We start from the raw sequence: 16774 nt of genomic DNA, 5'->3' as shown, positions 1-16774 counted from the left end.
TTTTACCGCAAGATATTTCTCATGGACGGACATGTTGAACAGCAAAAAAAAACAAGTTTCAGGTGGACAAATGGGCTTCTAAACGTGCTCGGCTTCTATTTACAACAAGTTGTAGTCATCCTGAAATATTTGTTTGCACAGGATGTTGATTTTAGGGATCAGACTGATCCATTTGTATGTGACTGTGAAAAAGAGTGGTTGGGTTAGATGTTACTGCCATGTTCAATCTGGGTTTTGTCTAAAAATTTGATGAACAATTAATCCTTGGGCTTTTTGTACCGTTTATAAGCTTAAGTTGCATGTTGTTGCCCTCGTACTCCTCTCCACCTACCACTACACTTCCGCATCTTCCCTTTGCGATGAAAATATCTGGGTCTATTTAAGTCTCCCTCCTTAAGCTTCGCCGGCTCATCTACTCTAGTGCCGGCAACCCCCGAATCCACGAATCCCAATCCCCATTCTCGCACACCCTTCTTGCAAAGATGACGCCGTGGAAACGCTTCGTGAAGGCCCGTATGATGGCCGCATCCCCCCGAGTGCCACCGCCTGCGCTGAGAGCGTGCCGCCTACGCTGAGAGTGCTACCGCATCAGTATTAAGGGTGGTCGCTTCCGCCGAGAGGGCGTCTGCGGCAGCCGACAGGGCAGCTACCGCAGCCAAGACAGTTGCAGTTGCTGCTGCGACGGCGGCTGCAAACGCCGAGAGCGCTCGAGCTACCATCTGTGCCGCCGATGTCGCCCTGGCTCAGGTCAAGGCCATCCATGCCAAGATCGAGGATGCACACGCCAAGATATTCCAGGCCACCTCGGACTCCAGCATGCAACCCACGTCTGAAAAGGCGGCGGTGGCCATGGAGCACCTGCTTCCTCATGAGGTCGTTGAGCGGGAGCTGGGGATGCAGGAGGCGGCGGAGATCGAGGAGCATCGGGAGGAGGAGTTGCGCGTGGCCGAGGTCGAGGTAGAGAAGAGTCTATCCGTCGAGGTATCGGCGGTGGAGTACCAACGCGAGCTCTGGCGCAGCCACTACTACGAGTACTACAACCTTGAGGGTGGCGCCGAGGACGAGGACGAGGACACGGTCGACTTCAGCAAGGGTGACGCGGTGTCCACCAATGGCGGCATGTCGCCACGACAAGTCATCGACGTCTCATCTCACACCGGTGATGCATAGGCCGGCGCGGCGGCGGATTTGTTAAAATTACACAACAAGCGGATAACACCAGGGACCCAGTAGCTCGCCCAGTTGTTTTTTTAGTTTCAGAGACGGAGCTCAACTGCGCGCTGCGCGGGGGCTGTGGCCCGTCTAGCCCACGCTTACGCTTTTATTTAAGCACATGACGAGCCCAGTTGATATCTTTTTTCTTTCTGAAAATGGCTAGCTGAGTTCTTTTTTTTTTGGAGAATACCAAAACTGAGGCCTACTTGCTTTTCTCAGCCCTGCTGGGCAGCAAATCTTTCAAGACGAGGAGGGAGGGATTTAAGTAGAAAAAATGGGCTTCCCCAGAAAATGGGCTATAAGTTGTAAGAAATGGGCTGTAAATTTTTAAACCAAAGCCAACTGGCAATTACATTAAAATATCTTTTTTTCTGGATTTCTCTACTCTCTACTCTTATAAAAAACAAAGCCAACCGGCAATTATATTAAAATATCATCTTTTCTACCACAAGTTAAACTACTCATACAAATGCATCTTCATGTTCCGTGCAACGCACGAGCATCTTGCTAGTTAAGATTTTAAATTTCATTCATTTTTTAGTGGAGAATTGTTTTTTGAATTTTATTTTGATATAATTTCTAAAAATTATTTTTAACGCGACTCGAAATTTCGTGATTAAAAGAGTTCGGACCCCACCGAAATATGCAAAATTTCGTTGAATTTTTTAGTAGTGCCCAGAATATATGGTCTGTAATGCTAATAAAAAGAACATGGGCTTCAAATATCCTTAAGAATTAGCAAATGGGCTGTAAATTATTGAAAATAATGGCTAATGGGTTGTATGTTGTTTTCCACAGATTTGGAGGCTGACTTCTTGGCCTACTAGGTTGACGATGACATTGTCCTAAAAAAATTTTTTACGCGTACGCAAGGCTTTGTCAACTTAGTCAACATAGAGCAGTGACTGTTGGATGTCCATCCAACGGCCGCCGTGCTTCTTCAATCTCTGATCTTCCTGCTCCAGCCGCCCAAACGAGCGCTGTGGGACTACCTACTCCCTACTCCCGTGACTGGTTGTGCTGCCGCCAGGCCATCTCTCTACCCACCCGCACATCCTATTATTTTCCGGCGACGTCAGCCTCACCCCGCAGCCGACCAGTCAGCGCTCGTACACCCCTCAGCGTGGGCATCCTCTGCGGTAGCTTCGCCGGCTCCGGGTCGTTCCTTTCCTGGGCCTCGCCCTCGTCCACCGCGTTTGTGCTCTCGGCGCCGCGAGGTCAACATTGTCAACAAACAACAGCCATCGGAAGAGACTGACAGTAGGGGTCCACACAAGGAAATGCCTCCTTATTACGCGCAAAATAATGATTCCTCCACCTGACAGCTGGGACCCACCGGAAGGGCCTCTGTATTTCTTGAAAAAAAGTTCCCCTCGCTGTCAGCTCGGACCCACCAGCTATATATTCGCACACAAGGAAGTGCCTCCTTATTATGCACAAAAAAATGAATACTCCCCCTGCTAGCTAGGACGCACCATTGTGGGAGGCTGACTTGTGGGCCTATTAAGATGAAGGGGACGAAGGGCTTTGTCAACTTAGTCAATATGAACGATTCTTGCTCCAGTGACCATACGATGTCCATCCAACGACCATAGTGCTTCTACATCCTTTGTCAACATCGGTATCAATGCGGGCTGTAGGCCCATCATTTTCACGGGCCATTAACAGATGGCCTATAAGCAGGCTGGATTCAACGCAGAATGTAATTAGGCCCAACTATAACACGGGTCTTTAACAGGCCGATAGGCTAGTTGGGCTGAAATTTATCGACGAAGACTACGAGATGTTAAGAGGCCTAAAGTTACTTCGGACAAGAAATACCCCAGTTTCAGCATTGGCCGTTAAATGGCCTAAAGTGAAACCGGGCCGACAATGGCCTAGATGCACCACGGGCCGCTAATAGGCCGAAACTATTATCGGGCAGAACTAGTAAATGAGCACTTAATAGGCTGAAATACAAACCCGGGTTAGAATGGGCCCAAAAGAACAGTGGCCGGTTAACGGGCCTGATCTGATATTGGCTGTATTTTAGCCCAAAACAAGACAAGCTGTGAACGGGCCTGATCTGATATGGTCGTATTTTAGCCCAAAACACGACAAGCTGTGAACGGGCCTGATCTGATATGGGTCTTAATTTGACCCAAAACATGGCAGGCTGTTAACGGGCCAGCCCACTAGTGTTTGAAAAAATATGGTGGACCTTTAGATGGGCCGGCCTTTTTACCTTAAATGGGCCACTGTTGGGCTGTGCAATGTGTCGACATATCATAGGCGTCTTCCGTCCATTGTCGGGATGACATCTGTCCCAACGATGAGCTGACACGTGGATCATCCGGCGAATGAGAATTTTACATGTGGAAAATCCCCATTGGTCGGGGCTGTTAACGGGTTATCAGATCCAATCCTGAACGCGATAGGTTAACGACAACCCGTTATGGTGGATGCCACGTGTTGGTTACCCTTGACGAAAACACGTCCATGACACGCCATTTATCGTCACGGAAGTGGACACTTCCGTGATGATAATTCTGGTATTGTCATGGAACACTTCTACAATAGCACATGTATGACTATCTTGATTCCGTCATAAAATCGTCATGGATGTACATGCATGACAGAAAACGTGACCTACTGTGACAAACACGTATCATCACATAAGTGTATTTTTTTGTAGTGTCACTAGGCGAGTGGACAAGAACAACTGGCATGCAAGGGTCACCGCCCTCATTGGCAACTGCCCCACCACCCGAAATAACCGAACATCCGGTGTACCACTCATCTGGATCTAGAACAACCGGGCCACATGCCCGGAAGATGCCGATGCACAGACCAGGTCATATCTGACGGAGGTCATGTTTCCATACTGCTCGAGAGGACACTGCCCTGTGGATGTATCTGGACTTCCTGGCCGACTGGGATGTAGGGTACAGCTGGGGGGCCGCCGGCCTCGCATACCTATACCGCTCGGTACGATAAATATCTCAATATTCGTTTATGGACGTATGTATCCTGCTTTAGATTGTGTTATCTAATCATCAATTTGTGTTTGTAGCTAGACGATGCAACACCGAGGACCGAAGAGATATCCGGCATGTGTGGATTTGTATGGGCTCTCTCTATTTGGATATGGGAGCGGTTGCCGGTCGTCCGTACTAAGAAAGATGGCCGACGTACATGGACGGAGTATGGCGAAGAAGGCGACAACGCTCGATACACTACAAAAAAGACACATCTGTGACATTATTTCCCGAACGAATTTTTTACTGTCATGGTTATGACACTTCTATGACGATAATTGTCACAAAAACATGTATCATCATGGATGTGGTGGGCTCCTACTTCTGTGACCAAAAATCATGACAAAAAATGGGCTTTTCGTCCTGGGCCGGGCGGGGACGCACCTACTTGACATTCTTTAGGCTGTCCATGACAGAAAAAATCATGGTACAGGTGAGGGGGAGGAAATTTTAGTGGAGTTCCCGGTTACGGTGGGTAGTTGGGGCCGAGCGACGCAGTGTGGTTGCGTGTTTCTCTCATACGCGAGATTGCTATGCGAGCCGCTCGCTAACTGAACCCGAGAGAGGCATTCGCTTACTGAACCCGAGAGACCGATCGATCCCTTCACTGCTAACAGAACCCGAGCGATTCCTTCACTGGTGCTGCTAATCGAACCCGAGCAATCAATCACTGTTGCTACTTATACTAAAGCCAATCGAGCCCCCGTGTGCGAAATGTAGCCACCCGGTGTGGTGGGTTGCCTCACGATGAACATTGCCCGTTGATGCCGCTCACGCGATGCGTAGAACGAGTCGAGACGTGGTGAGTCGACCTCGCTGGTTGGTTGCCTATGGATGAACAATTCCCTGTGGGGGGTTGGATGAACAAGACACCGACCGTGTGTAGGCGGTTGCCGCTGGATGAACAAGACCCCGTGGTAGTAGGCGGTTGCCCTTGGATGAAAAGGACCCCGAGGAGGTCTTGTTGCGGTAAGCCACACCTAGCCGGTTGGGGTGGATGAACAGGACCCCGTGGAGGCTGGTTGAACAGTACCCGATGGTGGCTGGATGAAAAGTATCCATAAATGAATAGTGTTGGTGGAGGATGATACGTCTCCAACGTATCTATAATTTATGAAGTATTCATGCCATGTTTACAATAGTTTTATATGATTTTGGTATGATTTGATTAGAACTAACCCGGACTGACGGTGTTTTCAGCAGAACTACCGTGGTGTTGTTTTCGTGCTGAAATAAAAGTTCTCGGAATGCGATGAAAATCAACAGAGAATTTTTCTAGAAAATATAAAAAATACTGGAACAAAAATCTACCAGAGGGGAGTCCCGTGGGCCCCACGAGGGTGGGGGTGTGCCCACCGCCCTGGGACGCGCCCCCCTATCTCGTGGCCGCTTGGGGACCCCCCTGACTTGTTCTCGATGCCATCCTCTCCAATAAATATAGAAACCTTCAGAAAATAACCTAGATCGGAAGTTCCGCCGCCTCAAGCCTTTGTAGCCATGAGAAATCAATGTAGGCCCTCTGTGGCACCCTGTCGGAGGGGGCCATCATCACCGAAGGCCATGGAGGAGGATCCTTGAGGGGTGCTACCTCTTGAGCACTGCGTTGGTTTTCCCTTGAAGAGGAAAGGGTGATGCAGCGAAGTAGCGTAAGTATTTCCCTCAGTTTTTGAGAACCAAGGTATCAATCCAGTAGGAGACTACGCGCGAGTCCCTCGCATCTACACAAACAAAGAAATCCTCGCAACCAACGCGATAAGGGGTTGTCAATCCCTACACGATCACTTACGAGAGTGAGAACTGATAGATATGATAAGATAATATTTTTGGTATTTTTGTGATAAAGATGCAAAGTAAAGAAAACAAAATAAGAACGGCGCCAGAAAGAGCTTGTTGTCGGGAGATTAAATATGATGGAAAATAGAACCGGGGGCCATAGGTTTCACTAGTGGCTTCTCACGAGAGCATAATTATTTTATGGTGGGTGAACAAATTACTGTTGAGCAATTGACAGAATTGAGCATAGTTATGAGAATATCTAGGTATGATCATGTATATAGGCATCACATCCGAGACAAGTAGACCGACTCCTGCCTGCATCTACTACTATTACTCCACACATCGACCGCTATCCAGCATGCATCTAGACTATTAAGTTCATAAGAACAGAGTAATGCTTTACGCAAGATGACATGATGTAGAGGGATAAATTCATGCAATGTGATATAAACCCCATCTTGTTATCCTCGATGGCAACAATACAATACGTGCTTTGCTGCCCCTACTGTCGCTGGGAAAGTACACCGCAAGATTGAACCCAAAGCTAAGCACTTCTCCCATTGCAAGAAAGATCAATCTAGTAGGCCAAACCAAACTGATAATTCGAAGAGACTTGCAAAGATAACCAATCATACATAAAAGAATTCAGAAGATTCAAATACTTTTCATAGATAAACTTGATCATAAACCCACAATTCATCGGTCTCAACAAACACACCGCAAAAGAAGATTACATCGAATAGATCTCCACAAGAGAGGGGGAGAACATTGTCTTGAGATCCAAAAAGAGAGAGGAAGCCATCTAGCTAATAACTATGGACCCGAAGGTCTGAGGTAAACTACTCACACTTCATTGGAGAGGCTATGGTTTTGATGTAGAAGCCCTCCATGATCGATGCCCCCTCCGGCGGAGCTCCGGAACAGGCCCCAAGATGGGATCTCACAGGTACAGAAGGTTGCAGCGGTGGAATTAGGTTTTTGGCTCCGTATCTGATTGTTTGGGGGTACGTAGGTATATGTTGGAGGAAGGAGTACGTCGGTGGAGCAACGTGGGGCCCACGAGGGTGGAGGGCGCGCCCAGGGGGGTAGGTGCGCCCCCTACCTTGTGGCTTCCTGGTAGCTTTCTTGACGTAGGGTCCAAGTCCTCTGGATCATGTTCGTTCCGAAAATCACGTTCCCGAAGGTTTCATTCCGTTTGGACTCCGTTTGATATTATTTTTCTGCGAAACTCAGAAATAGGCAAAAAACAGCAATTCTGGGCTGGGCCTCCGGTTAATAGGTTAGTCCCAAAAGTAATATAAAAGTGAATAATAAAGCCCAATAATGTCCGAAACAGAAGATAATATAGCATGGAGCAATCAAAAATTATAGATATGTTGGAGACGTATCAAGCATCCCCAAGCTTAATTCCTGCTCGTCCTCGAGTAGGTAAATGATAAAAACAGAATTTTTGATGTGGAATGCTACTTGGCATAATTTCAATGTAATTCTTATCAATTGTGGTATGAATATTCAGATCCGAACGATTCAAGATAAAAGTTCAATATTGACATAATAATACTTCAAGCATACTAACTAAGCAATTATGTCCTCTCAAAATAACATGGCCAAAGAAAGTTCATCCCTACAAAATCATATAGTTTAGTCATGCTCCATTTTCCACAAGAATGCTCTCATCATGCACAACCCCGATGACAAGCCAAGCAATTGTTTCATACTTTAGTAATCTCAAACTTTTTCAACCTTCACACAATACATGAGCATGAGCCATGGATATAGCACTATGGGTGGAATAGAATATGATGATGGGGGTTATGTGGATAAGACAAAAAAGGAGAAAGTCTCACATCAACGAGGCTAATCAATGATCAATGGAGATGTCCATCGATTGATGTTAATGCAAGGAGTAGGGATTGCCATGCAACGGATGCACTAGAGCTATAAATATATGAAATCTCAACAAAAGAAACTAAGTGGGTGTGCATCCAACTTGCTTGCTCACGAAGACCTAAAGCACTTGAGGAGGCCCATTGTTGGAATATACAAGCCAAGTTCTATAATGAAAAATTCCCACTAGTATATGAAAGTGACAAACAAGAGACTCTCTATCATGAAGATTATGGTGCTACTTTGAAGCACAAGTGTGGTAAAAGGATAGTAACATTGTCCCTTCTCTCTTTTTCTCTCATGTTTTTTGGGCCTTCTCTTTTTTTTATGGCCTTTCTCTCCTTTTTTTCCTCACTTGGGACAATGCTCTAGAAAATGATGATCATCACACTTCTATTTATTTACAACTCAATGATTACAACTCGATACTAGAACAAAGTATGACTCTATATGAATGCCTCCGGCGGTGTACCGGGATATGCAATGAACCAAGAGTGACATGTATGCAAGAATTATGAACGGTGGCTTTGCCACAAATACTATGTCAACTACATGATCATGCAAAGCAATATGACAATGATGAACGTGTCATGATAAACGGAACGGTGGAAAGTTGCATGGCAATATATCTCGGAATGGCTATGGAAATGCCATAATAGGTAGGTATGGTGGCTGTTTTGAGGAAGATATCAGGAGTTTTATGTGTGAAAGAGCGTATCATATCATGGGGTTTGGATGCACCGGCGAAGTTTGCACCAACTCTCAATGTGAGAAAGGGCAATGCACGGTACTGAACAGGCTAGCAATGATGGAAAGGTGAGAGTGCGTATAATCCATGGAATCAACATTAGTCATAAAGAAATCACATACTTATTGCAAAAATCTACAAGTCATCAAGAACCAAGCACTACGCGCATGCTCCTAGGGGGATATATTGGTGGGAAAAGACCATCGCTCATCCTCGACCGCCACTCATAAGGAAGACACTCAAAGAACACCTCATGTTTCAAATTTGTTACATAACGTTTACCATACGTGCATAATACGGGACTTGCAAACTTCAACACAAGTATTTCTCAAATTCACAACTACTCAACTAGCACAACTTTAATATCACTACCTCCATGTCTCAAAACAATCATCAAGCATCAAACTTCTCTTAGTATTCAACACACTCATAAGAAAGTTTTTAGTATTCTTGAATACCTAGCATATTAGGATTATTTAAGCAAATTACCATGCTATTTAAGACTCTCAAAATAATCTAAGTGAAGCATGAGAGATCAATAGTTTCTATAAAACAAATCCACCACCATGCTCTAAAAGATATAAGTGAAGTACTAGAGCAAAAATTATATAACTCAAAAGATATAAGTGAAGCACATAGAGTATGCTAATAATTTCTGAATCATGTGTGTCTCTCTCAAAAGGTGTGTACAGCAAGGATGATTGTGGTAAACTAAAAAAGCAAAGACTCAAATCATACAAGACGCTCCAAGCAAAACACATATCATGTGGTGAATAAAAATGTAGCTCCAAGTAAAGTTACCGATGGAAGTAGACGAAAGATGGGATGCCTTCCGGGGCATCCCCAAGCTTTGGCTTTTAGGTGTCCTTATTATCTTGGGGGTGCCATGGGCATCCCCAAGCTTAGGCTCTTTCCACTCCTTGTTCCATAATCCATCAAATCTTTTACCCAAAACTTCAAAACTTCACAACACAAAACTCAGCAGAAAATCTCGTGAGCTCCGTTAGCGAAAGAAAACAAAAGACCACTTCAAGGTACTGTAATGAACTCATTGTTTATTTCTATTGGTGTTAAACCTACTGTATTACAACTTCTCTATGGTTTATAAACTATTTTACTAGCCATAGATTCATCAAAATAAGCAAACAACACACGAAAAACAGAATCTGTCAAAAACAGAACAGTCTGTAGTAATCGGTAACTAATGCAAACTTCTGGAACTCCAAAAAATCATAAAAATAGGACGACCTAGAAAATTTGTTTATTGATCAGAATCAATTGGAATCAATATTTTATCACGTTCTGGTGGTTTTTAACAATTATTTTCGTGAACAGAAAGTTTCTGGAATTTTCTGCAAGATCAAATAACTATCATCCAAGAAGATCCTATAGGTTTAACTTGGCACAAACACTAATTAAAACATAAAAACACATCTAACCAGAGGCTAGAACAAATATTTATTCCTAAACAGAAGCAAAAAGCAAAAAAGAACTAAAAAAATTTGGGTTGCCTCCCAACAAGCGCTATCGTTTAACGCCCCTAGCTAGCATTGATAATTTTAACGATGCTCACATGAAAGACAAGAATTGAAGCGCAAAGAGAGCATAATGAAACACGCAACAAACACATCTAAGTCTAACATACTTCCTATGCATAGGCATCTTATAGGCAAACAAATTATCATAGCAAGCAAAAACTAGCATATGCAAGGAAGCGGAAAGAAACAATAGCAATCTCAACATAACGAGAGGTAATTTATTATAATGAAAATTTCTACGACCCTATTTTCCTCTCTCATAATAATTACATGTGGGATCATAAGCGAATTCAACAAAATAGCTATCACATAAAATATTTTCAACACGATCCACATGCATGCAAAGTTGACACTCTTCCGAAATAGTGGGATTAACATTAACTAAAGTCATGACCTCTCCAAACCCACTTTTATCAAAAATTTCATAAGATTGAACATTCTCCAAATATGTGGGATCTAAAGTTGACACTCTTCCAAACCCACTTTCAATAATATTGCAAACACTATTAGCAATCTCATATTCATCATGGGGCTTAAATAAATTTTCAAGATCATAAGAAGAATTATCACCCCAATCATGATCATTACAACAAGTAGAGGACATAGCAAAACTAGCATCCCCAAGCTTAGGGTTTTGCATATTTTTAGCACAATTGACATCAATAGAATTTATAGTAAAATCATTGCAATTAGGCTTTTTATTCAAAGATCTATCGTAAATCGCTTCATAAAGTACTTCATCACAATTTTCAGATTCACGAATTTTAAGCAAAACCTCATAAAGATAATCTAGTGCACTCAACTCACTAGCAATAGGTTTATCATAATTGGATCTCTTAAAGAGATTAGCAAGTGGATGAGGATCCATAATCTTTTAGCAAGCGAAGATGCAAGCAAAAAGAAGGCACATGGTAACACAAGCAAACGAAAGATCGAACGGAAGAACGGCGAATAAAACGACAAAGGTGAAGTGAGGGAGATGAAAACGAGAGGCAAAAGGCAAATAATGTAATGCGGGAGATAAGGGTTTGTGATGGGTACTTGGTATGTTGACTTTTGCGTAGACCTCCCCGGCAACGGCGCCAGAAATCCTTCTTGCTACCTCTTGAGCACTGCGTTGGTTTTCCCTTGAAGAGGAAAGGGTGATGCAGCAAAGTAGCGTAAGTATTTCCCTTAGTTTTTGAGAACCAAGGTATCAATCCAGTAGGAGGCTACGCGTGAGTCCCTTGCACCTACACAAACAAATAAATCCTTGCAACCAACACGATAAGGGGTTGTCAATCCCTACACGGTCACTTACGAGAGTGAGATCTGATAGATATGATAAGATAATATTTTTGGTATTTTTGTGATAAAGATGCAAAGTAAAGAAAACAAAATAAGAACGGCGCCAGAAATAGCTTGTTGTCGGGAGATTAAATATGATGGAAAATAGACCCGGGGGCCATAGGTTTCACTAGTGGCTTCTCTTGGGAGCATAATTATTTTACGGTGGGTGAACAAATTACTGTTGAGCAATTGACAGAATTGAGCATAGTTATTAGAATATCTATGTATGATCATGTATATATGCATCACGTCCGAGACAAGTAGACCGACTCCTGCCTGCATCTACTACTATTACTCCACACATCGACCGCTATCCAGCATGCATCTAGAGTATTAAGTTCATAAGAACAGAGTAATGCTTGAAACAAGATGACATGATGTAGAGGGATAAATTCATGCAATATGATATAAACCCCATCTTGTTATCCTCGATGGCAACAATACAATACTTGCCTTGCTGCCCCTACTATCACTTGAAAAGGACACCGCAAGATTGAACCCAAAGATAAGCACTTATCCCATTGCAAGAAAGATCAATCTAGTAGGCCAAACCAAACTGATAATTCGAAGAGACTTGCAAAGATAACCAATCATACGTAAAAGAATTCAGAAGATTCAAATACTTTTCATAGATAAACTTGATCATAAACCCACAATTCATCGGTCTCAACAAACACACCGCAAAAGAAGATTACATCGAATAGATCTCCACAAGAGAGGGGGAGAACATTGTATTGAGATCCAAAAAGAGAGAGGAAGCCATCTAGCTAATAACTATGGAGCCGAAGGTCTAAGGTAAACTACTCACACTGCATCGGAGAGGCTATGGTGTTGATGTAGAAGCCCTCCGTGATCGATGCCCCCTCCGGCGGAGCTCCAGAACAGGCCCCAAGATGGGATCTCATGGGTACAGAAGGTTGCGGCGGTGGAATTAGGTTTTTGGCTCCGTATTTGATCGTTTGGGGTACGTAGGTATATATAGGAGGAAGGAGTACGTCGGTGGAGCAACGTGGGGCCCACGAGGGTGGAGGGCGCGCCCAGGGGGGTAGGCGCGCCCCCCTACCTCGTGGCTTCCTGGTAGCTTTGTTGACGTAGGGTCCAAGTCCTCTGGATCATGTTAGTTTCGAAAATCACGTTCCCGAAGGTTTCATTCCGTTTGGACTCCGTTTGATATTCTTTTTCTGCGGAACTCTGAAATAGGCAAAAAACAACAATTCTGGGCTGGGCCTCCGGTTAATAGGTTAGTCCCAAAAATAATATAAAAGTGAATAATAAAGCCCAATAATGTCCAAAACAGAAGATAATATAGCATGGAGCAATAAAAAATTATAGATACATTGGAGACGTATCAAGGGGCCATCATCGCCATGAAGGCCAAGGACCAGAGGGAGAGCCTCTCCCCATCTAGGGGGGAGGCCATGGAGGATGAAGCACAAGGGGGAGAACCTCGCCTCCTCTCTCTCGGTGGCGCCGGAGTTCGATCGGGAGGGGAATCATCGCCGCGGTGATCGTCTGCATCAACATCACCATCATCATCACCATCCTCATCTCTTTTGCGCGGTCCACTCTCCCGCACCCCGCTGTAATCCCTACTTGAACATGGTGCTTTATGCCACATATTATGATCCAATGATGTGTTGCCATCCTATGATGTTTTGAGTAGATATCCTTTGTCTTTTGGTTGATTGATGATCTAGATTGGTATGAGTTGTATGCTTTATTTTGGTGCTGTCCTATTGTGCCCTCTGTGTCGCGCAAGCGTGAGGGACTCCCGCTGTAGGGTGTTGCAATACATTCATGATTCGCTTATAGTGGGTTGCTTGAGTGACAGAAGCATAAACCCGAGTAAGGGGGTTGTTGCGTATGGGATAAAGGGGACTTGATGCTTTAATGCTATGGTTGGGTTTCACCTTAATGATCTTTAGTAGTTGCGGATGCTTGCTAGAGTTCCAATCATAAGTGCATATGATCCAAGAAGAGTAAGTATGTTAGCTTATGCCTCTCCCTCATATGAAATTACAATGACGACTACCGGTCTTGTTAACGATTGCCTAGGATAATTCCGCACACCGACCCATCATTATTCCACACTCGCTATTTATAATATTAGTAATATATTATAAATTTGTGATAACAGCACCTACTTTTATATTTTATCTCTTCAATACCATGCAAAGTTATCCTCTTCATACCCACAACGTAGTTTTACTTCTCGTTTCTAGTTGGAAGCAAACGTTCGGTGTACGTAGAGTCGTATCAGTGGCAGACAGGACTTGAGAGAATATTGATCTTACCTTTAGCTCCTTGTGGGTTCGACAGTCCATACTTATCACTTCCACCTTTGGGAATTGCTACGATGATTCCCTACACTTGGGGATTATCAAGCTCTTTTCTGGCGCCACTGCCGGGGAGCAATAGTGTGGGGTTGATATTCTCGTGTGTGCTTGTTTGCTTTCTTCACTAAGTAGATTTTGTTTTCCATTTTTAGTTTTGTTTAGTTGTGGGTGAAACATACAAAAAAAATAAAAGAATGAAAATACAAAAAAATTACTTGCCTCTCATGCCTAAAAAGTTTTTCAAAAAGAGAAGTGATTGGAAAGTTATGGATTGAAGAAGTGAGGGTCGACCTTGAGCACTTGTGTTCATGATCATGGAAACAATGTAGAATTTTTCATAGAAGTTTCTCCGTAAAAAATTATTCCCTTGTATATATCCATTGTATTATAAAAATAATGTGCCAAGCTTTGGTTTTAGGATGATTAGATTGCTTTGTTTACTTTGTGCAGTACAAAAACAGAAACTTTTGCTGTAGCGCGTGATTTTACATTTTTTACTGGAAGGTCAAATGGGTCTGAAACTTCTTGCACAATACTTATGTACAAATTGTTCAAATTTTCACATTATTTTTGAATTGTTTGGAGTTGCAGAAGTTTACTAAACTTCCAGATTACAACAGACTGTCCTGTTTTTGACAGATTCTGTTTTCTATGAGTTGTTCGCTTATTTTCATGAATCTATGGGTAGTATCGGGGGGGGGGTATGAACCATGGTGAAGTTTGAATGCAGTAGATATAGTTCTAATATGAAATTGGAATAAGTTTCAAACAGTACCTGAAGGTAGTGATTTGCTTTATTACACTAACGGATCTCACAAAGTTTTTGTTAAAGTTTTGTGTGGATGAAGTGTTCGAAGATCGAGGAGCTATCAATATGAGAAGAATAAAGAGAGGAAAGAGTTCAAGCTTGGGGATGCCCAAGGCACCCCAAGTAAATATTTCAAAGGACACTCAAGCGTCTAAGCTTGGGGATGCCCCGGTTGGCATCCCATCTTTCTTCTTCAACAAATATCGGTATACCTCGGTTTTTGTTTTGTTCACATGATTTGTGTCCTTTGTGTTTTTGTTTTTTCTTTAAGAACCAAGCTAGTATGAGATAGACCTTCATTGATTTATAGAATACTTCATGTGCTTCACTTATATCTTTTAAGTATGATCTTATATAATTGCTCTTTGTGCTTCACTTAAATCTTTTGAGAATGGTTTTATAGAATGCTTTGTGTGCTTCACTTATATATTTTGTGCTTGGATATTGGTTAGTCTATATTAATTGTAGGATGCTCCATTAACTTCACTTATATATTTTGGAGTATGAATAATAGTATCATCTAAAGCGTGTTTGGAAGAGTGTCAACTTTAGGAATTAGTGATCCCATTATTCCGAATGAGAAGAATTTTGCTTATGTGGAGAGTAGAAAAATTTCTATGCTTGTAGATCATGAGAAGAATGCTTTATGTGATGGTTATATTGTTGAATTCATTCATGATGCTACTGAAAATATTATGAGGGCGGAACATATGCTTGTAGGACTTGCAATAATACCAAGTTTCCTCTCTATGTGCTTACGGTTTTGAAGTTATACTTGTTTTGCCTTCCTATGCTAGTTGATTCTTGTTCCTATAAATTATGTTTTCACAAAATTACTAGGCATAGGAAGTGGGTTAGATTCAAATATGCTAGTCATATTCTTCATGATGCTCTCTTTATGTTTCAATTCTTTTCTTTTATGTGAGCATCATTAAAATCATCATGCCTAGCTAAAAGGCATTAAAGGAAAGCGCTTGTTGGGAGACAACCCAATATTTAACGTTACTGTTTTTGTGTGTTTACATGATTAAGCTACTGTATTAATCATTTTTTATAGCTTTTGTTTCAATAAAGTGCCAAGTAAGACCTTTGGGAAGACTTGGGTGAAAGTTAATGTAATCTTGCTGTAAAAAACAGAAACTTTGCGCTCACGAGATTAGCTGCCATTTTTACAGAAGAGTGCTTTTGAGTTGATTCTTTTTGAAAAGATTAATAGACAAATTCCTCACGTCCACCAATATATTTCATAATTTTTGGAGTAGCAGAAGCTTGATTTCTGTTCAGATCATTACAGACTGTTCTGTTTCTGACAGATTCTGTTTTCATTGCATAGTTTGCTAGTTTTCTAGTTTCTATGGCTTATATTTCTCAATATAAATTGTAGAAATGATATGGTACAGTAGGCATTGTGTGTGAACAATTATGAACCTTGTCTTTGACAGTACCAAAGTCAATGGTTTACTCTTTATCATACTAGCGTATCTCACGAAGTTCCATTAAGTTTTGTGTGATTGAAGTTTTCAAGCTTTGGGTGAGATATTGATATGAGGAGAATAAGGAGTGGAAACACCCTAAGCTTGGGGATGCCCAAGGCACCCCAAGGTAATATTCAAGGAAGACTCAAGCGCCTAAGCTTGGGGATGCCCCGGAAGGCATCCCCTCTTTCGTCTTCAAAACTATCGGTATACCTTACTCGGAGCTATATTTTTATTCGTCACATGATATGTGTTTTGCTTGGAGCGTATTTTCAATTTTACTTGATGTTTGAATAAAATCATTGGATCTGAAATCTTGAATGAAATAGAATCCTCCCATGGCTAGTTAATTATTTGACTACTCAGTGTCCTTCACTTATGTCTTCTAGAGTAGTTTGTCATTTACTCACGTGCTTCACGTACATCCTATGAGTAAATGCTTGAATGAACTGAATATCATAAATCTGAATTTATATGTGTTTCATATGCTTATATCATGGGGAGTAATGACTTCACGCAGAATAAGTATAGGTAGTAAACTTATTTGAAAGTTAGCAAACGCAGAATTGGTCACTTGAAGAATTCATGAAAGAATATTGAAGGAAGAGAGATTTAACATATAAATATACTATCTTGGACATCTTT

The sequence above is a fragment of the Triticum aestivum genome, chromosome 4D, assembly GCF_018294505.1.
Source record: "Triticum aestivum cultivar Chinese Spring chromosome 4D, IWGSC CS RefSeq v2.1, whole genome shotgun sequence".
Classification (NCBI taxonomy): domain Eukaryota; kingdom Viridiplantae; phylum Streptophyta; class Magnoliopsida; order Poales; family Poaceae; genus Triticum; species Triticum aestivum.
Note: the sequence above shows the minus strand (reverse complement) of the source record.